Consider the following 14448-nt stretch of genomic DNA (forward strand, 5'->3'; position numbering starts at 1 on the left):
AACAAGACTGTGACCAAACAGCACCCTAAGTGCATTCCTGAGCTGTAAAGAGAAAACTATGCAAATTTATTGTGATTGCTATTGCTACAATGATCTCTGTACTCTGAGCAACAATCAGTATATTTCAGAGGAGAAGGGAAACACTGGTCAGACAATTGAGTTGTTTGGGTATTGATCAGTGGTCCATTACCCAGGACAGAGGAGGAGGTGTGCAGAAGGGTGCAGAGCGATAAGTATCTACTAGACAACCCAACACAACCTCAATTGGTCCCTAATAAGAAGTCGTCTATCTATCTTCAAAAAGAATCAGGTGGGGTTGGGGCTGTAGCGCAGTGGTATTGCACTTGCCTAACACGTACAAGCCCCTGGGTTCTTCCCCAGCACCACAAAAAAGAAACAGAAGAGGTAAGAATGTGCTCCCATAAAGAGAGTTTATTCTTTCCCCTCTATGAAAGCTTTACCATGCTACTGTCTTTCAAGAAGTAGCTCAGACATGTTCTCTATAAAGTCTTCCCAACCCTCAACTCCCCACAGTGACTGCATGCTTTCCCCTGCCTTTTAATATGGAAAGTATTTACCTATCTCTTGTGCTAGTTATAACTGCTAGTCAGTCATAGAATGTTCTATATTCCAAATCAGGCTGAAAGCTTCTTCAGAGGCAGGTTCTGTGTCTGTAAACCCCTTACTGCCACCAGCACAGAAAAAAGAGGTGCTCAAAATATGGTAGAAGTATAATAAACTAATAAGTTTATTAAATAATTAATTAATGACATGTAACTTTGTACTCGGCTACAGCAACTCATCCCCCTTATCAATACAGAAAAAGGCAGCAGGATGAGAATTTGATGGGACAAAGTGGTGGGTGAATGAAGATAAAAATCAATTTCCATGCGTACCCAGCAGCCATCAGAAATTATGACTTAATGTGTTTAACAGAGACCACCTTTAAATAGGACACTGTTAGTTAATAACACTTTTAGCATCCTTTGATGTACAGCAAATTTAAAACAGACACAGAGAGAATCTTTGTGTTCAAAATCTCTCAATGCCTTCAACTGTGGATTTGGTTTTTCTCAGTTAAATTACATTACTTAAATGGGTGAATTTATATATATATATATGGGAATTCATAAACTCAATAACTTCTGATTCAATAATTTCTAAAAGCAAAGCAATTGGTTAGGTGAGAAATGCAAAAAACAAACCCAAATGCTGCACTGAATCACTGAATGCTGTAGTTGCTGCTTCTTTTTTTGTTTGTTTGTTTTGGCTGTATACGATGAAAAGATTGCCAAGTTCATTTTGATAAGCATTTGTTAAAAACAACAAACATGCCTGAGCTTGCAAACCATGCCATTTTGAAGAAAATGCAAATGAGAGAATTAGAGAACATTGAAAACTGGAATGTCTAATGAAACAATCACAGTAACAGATTTACCAATAAGTCAACACTGTGCTGCCTAAGAATTCAGAGACGAGAGGGGGACAAAATGTAAAGTGAGACAAAATAAAAATGAAATGCCACCTTCATAAATAAATAAAAAACCAGCTACATTCTGCAAGCTAATGCAATTACTGTCTCCAACAGTAACATGGTAGCACTCACACTTTTGAGAAAACTAATCCTCCTATGCTTCATTAGTCTTAAAGTCACCAAATGATGTCCCTACAATAAAGGAAAAAGACTCCAAAGGAACATATTTTAAACAGCCGAAGGTGAGCACTGCTATTCATATATAGTAGCAAGTCAATTTGTCAAAGTCAAAGCAACTTCTGCTGAGTTGTTTGTTTTGTTTTTGTTTTTACTTCCCATGTTTAATCAACAGAATCATGGGATTGGGAGGAAGGCAAATTGGAACATTTGTGTTCATTTCCCTGCTTTAAGCGAAACTGCAATTCTCTTTTATCTGCCTAACAAAATTCTGGAAAAATTCTAATGGATGAATTATGACATGAGCTCCACAGGATCAAAGTTCTTTGTTTTGTTCACTGACACATCCCAAATGTCCAGAAGAGTATTGTGCACATAAAGTACTCAATAAATATGTTACTTAATTTGAATTAAATTTTATTTTATTTTTTTTTAAAGAGAGAGTGAGAGAGGAGAGAGAGAGAGAGAGAGAGAGAGAGAGAGAGAGAGAGAATTTTTTTTTATATTTATTTTTTAGTTTTCGGCAGACACAACATCTTTGTTGGTATGTGGTGCTGAGGATCGAACCCGGGCCGCACGCATGCGAGGCTAGCGTGCTACCACTTGAGCCACATCCCCAGCCCCGAATTAAATTTTAAAATGAGAAAAATATGCAGTGTAATGCAATTCTAAAATACTAGAAAAGTCAGTTTTATTTTTTAATTGATTTTTTTAAAATGTAGATGGACTCAATACCTTTATTTTATTTTTTAAAATATTTTTATGTGGTGCTGAAGATTAAACCCAGTGTCTCACATGTGTGAGGCAAGCGCTCTACCACTGAGTTACAGCTCTAGTACCAATTCCTTGAAATTTTAAACCACAACTTCTGTTATAGGTCATGGTATTAATCATAATAAATAAATGGTCCTCCTATAAGCCACTTTTCTCAAGTCAGCTCTAACACCATAAATCATGTCTTTATCTCTAAACAAACATCACCATCCAGAGTACAGAATCAGAAGAAACTCCAAGGACAGATTGGTGTAGACTTTCATCTATATTTTGATTACTTTTCTTCCTTTGGGATTCACCTGGGCTATATTTGCATATTCATCTTCATAAAGAAGAATTGAAAATATCACTTAAAATTAAGGATGCCTATTTTTCTTTCAATTATGCTACAAAGGCAGTTTGACTAAATCAACCTCTCTTATCTATTTCAGAATTCTACCAGATTTTTTTTAAAAAGATAAATAAAAAGCAAGGAGAGGAAATGATATGAGGTGATTCTAGTCATATCATTTTTGTTCAAACGTGTGCAGGCAATATGCCTGGAAAACAGAACTAGGAGGAAACGAGAAGGCCCAGATTCAAGTGCTGGTTTTCCCTCTATCTTAACATGACTTTAGCCTATCCTGGAGATCTGGATCTAAGTGTCCTGGGCTGTGAAAGATGAAGGTTTGATTCTAGTAGATGATGACCTATGAAATCCTTGATTTCTAAGATCCTGTGATTATAAGTGATCAAGCCAGATCACTAAGTAACTCTTTTCCATCTTTCATTCCTTCAACAGACACAGGTTGGACACCTTAAGAGAGTTAGACACCATTAGCTGTAACCTGCCATGATTCTGGCAGGGAGACAAATTATGCGAGGGGTAGGGAGCGGCTGTCGGATTTTAAAAGCGAGGGAGCTCAGACACCTTGGAAACAAATGTTTCTTCATTTGGCAGGCCTTAAGATCTTCCTGGCTGAGAGACTGGAGCTCCCAGACCTCAGCAAAGAATCAGGTAGGGGAAAGAAACTAAAGACAGACTCTTCAAAATGGAAGGGTTTGGTATAGAATGCTGAGTTGTGAGTTCTCATTGCAAAGTATCACCGATTTTTTTTCCTCCCCAGATAGGAAACAACTGGAGAAACTACGTTTAATCCTTTGAGAAATTTGAAGGCCAGTGTATTTTTAAGACACCACAAAAAGTAAATAAACATTATTTCAGGGCTTGATGGTTAAAAAATGCAGAGAACACTGAATGCAGGAGAAAGCCGTTCTCTTTTGTATCGGGAAGTCTGCATTTGGAAACAGCGGGATATGGAGACCAAAGGCTCTCCGTCTCCAGTCACCTGTCCAGAAATTACGCCAAAGCGCGGCGGGGCACAGACGGAAAGAATGGGCACGTGTCTCGGTCCTAACCCAACAGGCGTACAGAGCGACCCAAGTTGGGGTCGGAGACTCACGGCGCGCGCTGGGTACTGGGACAGCATAGAAAGAATGGAGCGTCCCGGTCCTCGGCCAGCTCCAAACCCATCCCTATCGCCCCACTGTCCCGCCACCCAGGAACCCTGTCTCGAAGGATGCCCGTGTCACCTGAGCCACCTCGCCCTTGGCACAGCCCACTCTGTCGGAAGAGCGAAGAAGGTGAGCGCAGCAGGGAGCTTCCCGGCCCGATTCTAGGGATCCGGGCTCCAAGTCGCTCTTAAGACCCAGTCTGGGACATCCTGGTGGGGCCAGATTGCAGAGTCCCTCGAACCATGCAGACGGTCCCACTCCCTACCCGATCTCCTGCCGCGCCGCCCTCAGCCTGGTCCCGCTGCGGCCTCACCTCGCGGGGACCGCTGCAGCCTTGGCAGTGGAGCGCCGACATGCCCCTAGGGCGCACCCGCGCGTCCCTGAGTGATGGCCTCTTCCCTAGCCTCAGGCACCGCTGTCCGCGCTTCAGAGGGGCGGGGAGCCGACAGGGCGGAGGCAGCTGCGGGACTGAGGCCCCGGGCCCTGAGGGCAGCACCCGGGGAGGAGTGCGGCGCGGGGAAAATCCCACTGCTCAGCGCCCAGAACGCACTGCCTGGCTCACACCCGCCAGCTCCCCTGGGAACTGTGCCGGGCGGGCAAAAGGGATTTATCACTGGGATCCGCTCTCTGTTCTGGGGCTCCGCCAAGGGTGAGGGGCGCGGGGGAGGAGGGACGCCTCGTGGTTATGTAATGCATCAGCTCGAGCTGTGTCCCGAGCCAGCTCGCTCCAGGACTACCCGACTCTCCCTGGAACAACCGTGAGAGCCCCTGACCTAAACAAGCCAAGGGGGCTCAGTATTTTCAAAATGAACTTTTCCCCGAGGGGTCAAAGAGCAAGATCAGGAAAAGGGCACAAGTACTCTTAGGTGTCTCTGGTGGTGATCTGGCTCCTGCTAACCATTTCACAGCACAGAAAACTAATGCGCCAGAGCTTTAGTTAACAGCGTCGAACGGACCTACATTCAACTCTGCGAACAAGCCCATAACTTCGGGCGGTCCATTTATCTGAGCCTCAGTTTGTTCATCTGTACATTCATCTGCACAATGAAGGAAAATAATAGCTCCAACTTCACTTGGTTGCTGAGAGTGAGATGCAGAGGCCCAGTACATAACATGCCCCCAGTAAATTAGACTTAAAACCTAAAGTAGTCGTTCTAGGAGGTACTCCACATAGGCAGGTTTTAGGCTAACCTTTCCGTAAAATGCTCTTCTTATCAGAAGCAAACCCTCTGAACTGATAAGTTCTGATTCCAACTTATTGGGGTCAGCATTCCCGCTACTCATAGTGATCCACTGACCAACAACACCTGAGAGCTTGTTAAAAATGCAGGCTATCAGGCCCCACCACAAATCTTCTAAATCAGAATCTGCATTTTAACAAGATTCCTTAGAGGCTCAGATGTACATCGAAGTTTCTAAATAAATTTGACTTTTCTCGAAGAAGGGAAATAGAAAGTCACTGATACTAGCACTGTTTGCCACTTAGGGTTTTTTGTTTGTTGTTGCTGCACTGGAGATTGAGCTCAGGTCTTGGTTCATGCTAAGCAAGCACTCTGCCACTGAGCCACATCTCCAGCCCCACTTGGGATGTTTTCAGATTAGTGAAGTTCTTTCTCATTTTTCCTTCTGGTCATTTTACCTTTTCCCCTCCCCTCTCTTTCTTGCCCTTTAATTATAAATCTGAATTTAAGTCCTATTTTTCATTTGCAAAAACCTCTAAGCTAAATCTAAGCGAGGGCTAGTGAACATATGTTTAAAATACACATAAGAAGGAAGGAATACAGCTAGTGAAAGAATTCATTAGCATTGAAAATGAAACTCTAAAACAGGGCAGACTTGAGCCCTGAACTCTCAGTTGTCAAGGTCTTTGGGTTAAAGCCTCGAATACCTTTGCATTTCATAAAATACTTCTCTCAGTTAAATAATGTAGGACACCGGTTTTGTTTTATTTTAAGGATAGAAGGAAAACTCACTGGTTTCCTTCTCAGTCACCATTTGCAGGGCATCAAACAAAGCCCAAAGCAAATATTTTGCTTCTTCCATTAAGTGCTGTGTGGTTGTTATTTTACTCTGAGAGTGTTCAGATTTGTTTTGCCTAACTCTGTCTCTGACAGAGTCTCATCCTTTAAGAGTTTGATAATTGTGTGTGGGGGTGGGTGATGATGATGATGGGGAGGAGGAGGTGAAGGAGGAGGAGGAAGATAGAGAAGAACAGAATAGTGTAAAGGAGATAGGCAGAGCCTGATATAGAAAGTTCACTTCCTGTGGGGTCCCCCACATAACAGCTGTCAAAATAGCTGCTGCTGTGGATATGGGCAGAGAAAAGGAATGGCCTTTCTCTTAGGTTGGAGGAGTGGAGGAACTGGAAAGGACAGAAGAAAGCCCTTAAGCTCACACTCTGGGAGAAAAGTAAAAGTAGAACCCTAGAATCCAACCAGGCAGGAAGAGAGTTGCAGTATCTGTTCTAAATTGCACTGTCCAATAGAGCTTTCTGTGATGAAAATATTTGCACAGTCCAACAGAGCTCTGAAATGTGGCTCTTTACTTTTACATTTTAATTGAATAATTAAATTGTAATTGGGTGGGATTTTTTTTGGGGGGGGGGTTATTTGTTTATTGGTTGGTTGGTTGATACGGGAGACTGAACCCAAGGGCTTCACCACTAAGCCACATCCTCAGCCCTTTTTAATTTTTTAATTTTGAGACAGGTTCTCACTAAGTAGCTCAGGGCCTCCCTAAGTTGCTCAGGGCCTCCCTAAGTTGCTGAGGCTGGCTTTGAACTTGTGAACCTCCTGCCTCAGCCTCCCAACAGTTAGGATTATAAGCAGGTGCCACTGCACCAAGCTTTAAATTCAGTTTGTGTGTGTGTGTGTGTGTGTGTGTATATATATATTTTATTTGCTTGTTTTTAATGCTATTTGGCTGCACTAGCCACATTTCAAAGTGCTTCATACCAATGTGTGGCTGGCATCTACTGTACTGGGCAGCCCATAAACCATTTCTGGCCACTGATGCTTACAGGCCAGGATTTTGGTAAGGAGGTGAGTACAGATAAGGAGATTTTCCAAGACCTAGTGATCTGTTCAAAGGCCAACAGTGGAATAATAATTAAATCTGAACCATTGAGCCCTTGTGAGAGTTCACATGAGATAATCCATAAAATGTACTTAATGCAATGCCCTGAACATAGTAAATATGTTATAGTTATTAAACCATTCTATTACTTAATGGTCTTTCTAAATTTAAAAAAAAAAGTTGAGGGTGATAAAGATTATTTGTTTGGTCCAGCTTTAGTTCTTAACCTCTCTAGGTCTTCTGTGTACTTCCCTACAAAAATCTAGTGTTATCAAAATGTATTGGTAAGTCAGGTTAGCAAGACCCCCTTGTGCCATATTTGATGACCCTGGAGATCTGACCAGGTTCCTTATCCTCTGTCATCCCCCATGTGATTTCTGATTACTCTGACCTACCTTCAGCAAGAATCCTGTCAGGTCACTTTTACCACAATCTCTTTTACTTTATTTATTTATTTTTGCGTTACAAGAATTGTAATGCGGGGCTGGGGATGTGGCTCAAGCGGTAGCGCGTTGGCCTGGCATGCATGAGGCCAGGGTTCGATCCCCAGCACCACATACAAAACAAAGATGTTGTGTCCGCCGATAACTAAAAAATAAATATTAAAATTCCCTCTCTCTCTCTCTCTCTCTCTTTAAAAAAAAAAAAAGAATTGTAATGCAACACAATCTCCTTTATGCATGATATTTCCTCCAGCCCTTCTTCATCCTTTCCCTTAGCTGTCAATTTCCATGCTGTATTTGGAGTAGAACCCATTCTCTTTTACTGCAGCTCCCTCTGCTTGTCAATGGTCCTGAATTGTCATCCTTATCATGGTCTAATAAGTGTCACTGAATAATTTTTTTCTTTAGCAGGGGACATGGTACTATAGTCACATCATTATTTTTTTAATATTTATTTTTTAGTTTTAGGTGGACACAATTCGTTTTTTTTTTTTTAATTTTTATGTGGTGCTGATATTTGAACCCAGTGAGCCACAACCCCAGACCCACATCATTATTAATTAAATAACCTTTTTCTGATGTGATCAGCTGATCCGGCACCTCAGCTACCATTAATAGCTGCCCTCCATATCCCTCCCTTCCCTTTTCTCCCTAGAATTGAGTGCTACCTGTATTATTCTAGCCTGGAGGCATAGCATATTTGGTCAAATCCCTACCATTTGCAGGCAATAAATAACAAGTATCTTAACTAAAATCCTATTGTACCACCGGTGCAATTAATTTTCAGATGAGGTTCTGAGAAGCATTCACCTTAGGGTACATCCATTATGGAAGGAATTGTTTGCTCTTGTTATTTGGTCAGCAGAAAAAGAGAGAAAGAAAAATAAATAAATAAAAAGAACATTGGCTCCAGATAAGGAGAATTTGGAGTGTTTACATCAGAATGAAAGCTACCAAAAGGTTGGAGGTTGGGATGGAAGCTTAAGGCTTTTGCCTAAATGGAATTAGAAATTTCATTTTTAAGACTAATAAGGATTTTAAGAATAACTACAAGCAGCCTAAGTAAGGCGTAAGTATTTTATTCTGTCAGCTACACAAACTAGGGCAATACATAGACATAGTGAAACTCTTATCTGTATATCAAGAAACATAGATTTCTGAATAACTGTCCTCTTAGACTACTGTTCATCTGACTTCTTTACATCTTGGCCTCTGGACACCTTTCAAATCCACTCTCTTGACTGTTTTCTTTGACTTCCTTTTTTACTACTTCACTTATCAGCATTTTCTTAGAAGTCAGCGCCTATTTGTTGATTCTATTTATTATTTGTTGATTTATTTTTGGTGGTGCTGGGATCAAACCCAGAGCCTCATACATGTCAGGCAAGTGCTCTTCCACTGAGCCACATCTGCAGCCTCTGCTCTCCTTTCTGGATACATATCTCAATTCCCCTTCTCATGACTGCTGTCAGCAACACTGCATTTCCAGTTCTGACCTCCCTCTGAACTCCACTTCTTGTCACCAGACACCCAGTGGATGTTTCCACTTGCATTCCCCCCCACCCCCCACAACATCACTTCAAATTTTAAAATGTCAGGAACTGAAGTTATCACAGCCTTGTTCTCTTAGCTCCTCAGTAACTCAAGATTCTCCTTTCCAACCTCACTGTCTTGATCTCTGATGCTAAAATTCTCCATCTGTGATGACTTGAAGTCATGGAATCATTTCAATCCATTTTTCTTCTTCCTGGAATCATGGTATGACTGAAAGATGTTGACTTTACAATCAGAGGACCAAAATAAAAATCTTTCTACCACTTTTGAGCAGTATGAGCCTAGGAAATTTCTTAAGGTCTCACCCTCAGATTTCTCATCTACAAAATGAGGCCATTATTATCATTCCAAAAACATTGATTGAGCAGCAACTTATCCCAACCTCTGTACCAACTAGGTTACTGTCAATCTCTGAACTACTGATACTTTGGACTTGGTGATTCCTTTACTGTGAGGCTGCCCTGTACATGGTAGAACAATCCACAGCATCCCTGGTCTCTCTCTACCTATTAAATTCCAATAGTAACCCCATCATCAAGACAATCAAAATTGTCCTCTGACACTGCTAAATGTCCCTATGGGGTGAGCGCAAAACTGGAGGAGGACATAGTGCCTTCTCTGAGTGCTTCAGGGATAAACCCAGAGATGACAAAGGGAAAGTGGCTGAAGCTTGACCTGGACCACCACTGGAAGGACATGGATGTTGTTTTAGTCAGCTTTTGTGCTGATAAGAACAACTTTAGAGGAGGAAATGTTTATTTGAGGTCTGAGGCTATAGATAGCTGGCTCCATTCCCCCTGGTTCAAGGTGAGACTGAACATCATGGCAGAAGAGTGTAGAAGAGGGAATCGGCTCGCATAATGATCAGAAAGCAGAGACACCACTCACCAGATACAAACACCCCCCAAAGCCACACCCTCAGTGACCCTCCTCCTCCAGCCAGACCTACCTAAAGCCAGTCACCCCTCAGTTAATCCCATCATGGATTAATTCACTGATTGGATTAAGGGTCTCATAGCCCAATCATTTCTCCTCTAAACCTTCTTGCATTGTCTCAGACAAGAGCTTTTGAGGGGAACCTCGCATCCAAACCATAACAGAGGTCCACTACTGGTTCATAAAGCTCCTATCAAAGTGAGGTGTTCTCTGAAAAATCACAGGTGAAAGAACATTTTTTTTTTGGAAAATGAAATTTAGATTGTCTTATTTTGAATTACTATTTGTTAGAAAATATTATTCTTTAATTTAAACATCACTACGCTTCTTATATTACATTTTCTTAACAGTTTTATCTCCCCGTCTATTGATATGGCTCTGCAGTCTCAGATTCCCTCATGCATGGCGCACTAGAACAGCCACGGTTCCATTACTTTAGTTTCTCCCTGCCCGTCTCCACAACTAACCTTCCTGACACTGTTTGTGCCCAGCATTCTTTCTACCAGAAACTCTGGTGGTTCCTATTTCCCATATTTACTTCACTGAAATAAAAATAATTTTCTGGTTGGCTTCTTTCATCCAGCCTTCCTTATTACCATGCTCCTGGACACTAACCATCACCCTTTGTTCACAGCCTTCTTATTTCATGAAATCACAGTGCCTAGGTTTTACCCACATTCTTTCCCATGTCCGCATGGCCTCTCCTTTCCCTCTCTTCTGCCTGTAGAGATCTGACAACATCCTTCAAGGTCAAATTCCAATCTCAACTTCTATTGGTGTCTGTAACTTGTTTTGAAAGGCATCAAAAGTATAAGATGATTAATGGGTAGAGAGAGATGGATAGCTGTGTAATAAATCAAATTTACTAAAATATTGACCTAGAATCTAGGTAAAAACATAGAGATATTCATGGTGGAATTCTTCCAATTTTTTCTATTTCAAACTTTCATAAGAAAATTAAAAAAAAAATAGTAAAACTAAAAAAATAAGAAAATGAAAAATAAGTATCCCAATTTTCCCACAAAGCTCCACCCCCCATAAATCTAGCCATAGTCATCAAGAACCCAAGTTTTGGCATCGGATCTGGGTTTAAGGCTCAGCTCTATCTCTTGCTAGCGGGGTGCCCTTGAGTAAGTTACACAACAACTCAGAACTTGAGTTAGTGCATTTATTTCCCTTCTTCATAAGACCTTGGTGAAGGTTCAATAGGATTTAAGCTTGAAAAGTGCTTAGCACAGTAATTGAAGCATAGCATTTAATAAATGTTACTTGAAAATACAAAATCCCTCCCTTGAACACATAGAGAATAAACTATTTGATGACAGGAATCTTCTGACCCATTTACCACTCCCGAAGGCCCACAGAATAGAAAGGTAATAAATCTTTGCAGAATGAGTGAATGCCAGTTATGTGTCACCTTTATTGATCACCACTGTTGTTCTTCTCTAATAGATCCATTCACTTAGTGTTTATGAAGCATTTATCATGAACAAAGCCAGCAACCACTGGCAGAACCCACATGTAACCCAATACTTCATCCCTGACATCAATAGTGTCCTAGCTGGGTGCTGCTGTGCCGTTTAAAGTGCTCTCTGGGCCATCTAAAACCCTTCTGAGGATATGTCTAGAACAGGAATAAATGTGTGGAGAACGAGAGAGGAAGAAAATTTACTCATCTAGTCCTCCTGTCACCAGAGCAGTTCTAGTAGAAGGGGACCTTGATTCGAGACAAGTGAGGTCCTTATCATATGTGATAGAAAAGAATTTCAGCGTGTGCCAGTCAGAGATAAAGACAAATTTATCAAAGAAAGCAGATGTACATTCAAGAGAGATTGCAGGTTGTCACAAGGGAGAGACATTTTGATGGTAAAGCAAGCAACACATATTCAAGGGAGAATGGACCATCTTCAGAGAGAGAGACCGCAAGCCATTGGTTTGGGGCGTTGATATTTATATAGAGACAGGAGCAAGGGGCTAGACCAGAGGTGGAGTCAGAGGGTAGTTACTTAATTTTGTGCCAGTTTTCCCTGTGCTTGCTATTACTTGCCCTCCGGTTACTTTTTGCACGCAAAGGCATGGGTCAAGGGTGCCAGCCAAGGGCACAGGCTGAGGATAAGTTCTGGGTTGCTCAGAAATGTTTATTTTGCATTTTATAAGTTCCTTAGCGTTTCCTGAATTCCAGCTGCTCATGGGCACTTCTCTTTTGAGACTCAGTCTCTTTTTCTATATCTCCCAAGTTCTCTCTCGCTCCAACCAGCTCTGGAATATGAAAAAAGGAAAGTGATAAACTCCCCATGGTCTGACCCACAAACTTTCTGTCCTACCTTTTCTTGATCTCATTGGGTCAGCACATGGGCTTTTTCTTCTCCTCCCCCCCTCCTCCCTCCTCCTCCTCTTCTTCCTCTTCCTCTTCCTCTTCTTCATTCACTAACATCAGGCTACTTTCTAGTTAATGTATTCAGACTCATCTCTTCTGTCTTTTTCTTTTTCTGGAAATATGTGCTTGGTTTTAGCATTTTGTTTCCCCAAATTTTATTTAAATAAAATTAATTAATTTCTTTAATGTTAAGAGCAATTACTTGGAGGGAGAGTTGTGAGGATATTTTTTGAGTACCTATCATGTCCCAGGCCTTATGTGTTATTTTATTCAACTTGCACAATACGTCTTTTCCAACTGAGGAAAAAGTGGCTCAGAATGGTTAAAGAATTTGTCCAGTTTCAAACCAGGACTGTCTAATTCTGGGGCAGATTGAGTGTTTCCATTTTCTTTGCAATGTGACTTTGTAGCTCCTCCTAACAGGAAGTGGGGCCCATTTCCACACCCTATAAATTGGATCACTCCTTGTCACTAGTTAGATGCAGTGCAAAGCTAACAACCAACCAGTGTGCTGAAACATCTGGTCTATAGAGGCCCTGTGCACAGTACAATGGCATTTTAAGACATGACTTCTGTCTTCAAGGAATCTGTAAGCTAACTGGAAATATAAATAGCCATGTAAATGAGAGTGATTGAATAACAATAAAGGGTTTCAAGAACAACAAAGAATTTCTTACCATAAGAGAGTATTTGGTCCTTTCCATAAAGGACATCTACTTTTGCTGGGACAATGAAGAAAAGTAGATTGCTTGGGAGAGAAGTTGGCAAGCCATAGGTGGAGCTCGTGCCCCTTCTTGGAGCATTTGAATAAGCAAGTAGGAAAGTAGTCTTGGTTGAGCAAACTGCATACAATAATATTTGCAGTGGAAAAGTTCGAGGTGTATTTGGAAGTGAGTAAATAAGCCATTTCAGTGAGAACTGGGAAAATCAATAGGACAAAGAGACTGATTAGATATGGAGTGGAAGAGCCTGGGAGAAGCCCCTGTGACTCATAGCCAGGAGGAAGTGGATCATTAACAGCTTGTGAACTATTCCATATTGGACACGTGGAACTTGGGGTGGCAATGAAATACCCAGCTAGTATTGGAAATTCAGATCAGGGTCCATGGGGGGAAACTCTGGGCCAGAAAAAAATTAGTGCCTCAGAGGTGAGATGAAGCTAGAGCAGCTGCACAAGGACTGGCCCTTGGGGAATACCTGCAAGGTCTAGTGAGGGAGATAAGGAAGATACAGGATGGAACAAATACTGCATGGCTTCTGTAAGTATGATAATCACAGAGGGAAGGGCAGGCCGTGCACCAGCAAAAGAGCACATAGTCTCATTCTTTCTTCTTCATTTTTTTTTTCCTTCACAGGAACCACCAAAATTTTTGTGTTTAATAACAAAGAGCACAACTGACCAAGTTCCAAACCTGGAGGTCAGGAGAGAGAGATCACTCTAAAAACTAATTGCATAGTATGTGGTAAGAATGCACTATACCATAAAAACTTGTTTACACATAGTAGTTAGTTGCAAAAATGTCATTCTGTCTTCTCTTGGCTTAGAAAAAGGTGTTCCAGTGTAATTAGCAACCTACAACTCTTTTGTGTAGCAGGTATCATGTTTTCACCTTCCAGTTCTTCTACCCCAGCCCAGTGTCAGGAGGTCTGATATTTTTCCACAGATCATCAAGGTGACTACTCGTACCATTAATTCTTCCAAATATGTGCTTGTATGTGGCCTGAAATTTATCTTGCATCTGCTGCAGGAGTGTCTGCACCACCATGGTGAAGTCATGCACCATCTTGAGATCAGTCTCGTCCATGTCCTCAGTTCCCAGTTTGGCTACAATGTCTCAGACCATCACCCACACTTCCATTTGTCCACCAACAAAGGCTCTTTCAAGAAAGAATGAGTGATAAGTGTTACAGGGCTGGGCCTTCCAGGAAACTGAAGCAATATGAAGACCTCCCCACTTTAAGCCCCAATTCTTTTGGTCAATCAGAAAGATTTCAGACAGGTCGCTCAGATTAACAGTTTATTAGAAGGGATGGGAAAGGGGTAAAGGGAACACTCTCAAAGGAGAGAGTGGGTCCACTCGAAGAGGAGAGGGACAATGTGCCTCTCTTGTTGAGAGCCACAGTTTAGTCTGAATGAAGCCTGG

At 41.7% G+C, this 14448-nt stretch overlaps 1 protein-coding gene and 1 pseudogene across 3 annotated transcripts in view; both read right to left on the bottom strand.

The window, feature by feature from the left end:
• Slc16a12 (solute carrier family 16 member 12) overlaps positions 1 to 4282 on the bottom strand; it is an 80234-nt gene extending 75952 nt beyond the window's left edge. Inside the window, exon 1 of one of the 3 annotated variants that reach the window (XM_026415234.2) lies at positions 4233 to 4282. The gene's annotated coding sequence lies outside the window, so the exon portion shown is untranslated. Of the gene's footprint in view, positions 1 to 3997; positions 4018 to 4184; positions 4210 to 4232 lie in introns of those variants that run through there. The other 2 variants (XM_026415233.2, XM_077798941.1) reach the window with 2 other exon arrangements.
• A 570-nt stretch (positions 4283 to 4852) lies between these two features.
• On the bottom strand, positions 4853 to 14109 carry LOC113201470 (heat shock factor-binding protein 1 pseudogene; annotated as a pseudogene).
• Positions 14110 to 14448: the final 339 nt, after the last annotated feature.

Source organism: Urocitellus parryii, chromosome 5 (genome assembly GCF_045843805.1).
Source record: "Urocitellus parryii isolate mUroPar1 chromosome 5, mUroPar1.hap1, whole genome shotgun sequence".
NCBI classification, from domain to species: domain Eukaryota; kingdom Metazoa; phylum Chordata; class Mammalia; order Rodentia; family Sciuridae; genus Urocitellus; species Urocitellus parryii.